Source organism: Sinocyclocheilus anshuiensis, unplaced genomic scaffold (assembly GCF_001515605.1).
Source record: "Sinocyclocheilus anshuiensis isolate Anshui unplaced genomic scaffold, SAMN03320099.WGS_v1.1 C30715712, whole genome shotgun sequence".
Lineage (NCBI taxonomy): Eukaryota > Metazoa > Chordata > Actinopteri > Cypriniformes > Cyprinidae > Sinocyclocheilus > Sinocyclocheilus anshuiensis.
In genome coordinates this window covers 1-219 of record NW_015570305.1, presented here as the reverse complement: position 1 = coordinate 219, position 219 = coordinate 1, and the positions used below count along the sequence as shown (strand labels likewise).

Genomic DNA, 219 nt, shown 5'->3' with positions numbered 1-219 from the left:
TTTCTTCTGGGCGGTCTGTAGGAAAACTGCTCTTATATAAAACGTAAGAGGCATGCACTGCACTAGAGCCCGGATAGCTCAGTCGGTAGGGCATCAAACTTTTAATCTGAGAGTCCAGGGTTCAAGTACCTGTTCAGGCGAAGTGCCATCTTCTTGTTGGCGGCCTCAGCTTGTTGTCATGTCGGTCCATCTATGCTGCTGTCTCTCTATTAGAGTGGT

General features: G+C 48.4%; 1 non-coding gene across 1 annotated transcript; it reads left to right on the top strand.

Moving 5' to 3' along the window:
• The first annotated feature begins 67 nt into the window (after positions 1–67).
• Positions 68–140, top strand: trnak-uuu (transfer RNA lysine (anticodon UUU)). The gene has a single exon. It is a non-coding gene; the product is annotated as a tRNA-Lys (tRNA).
• The last annotated feature ends 79 nt before the right edge of the window (positions 141–219 follow it).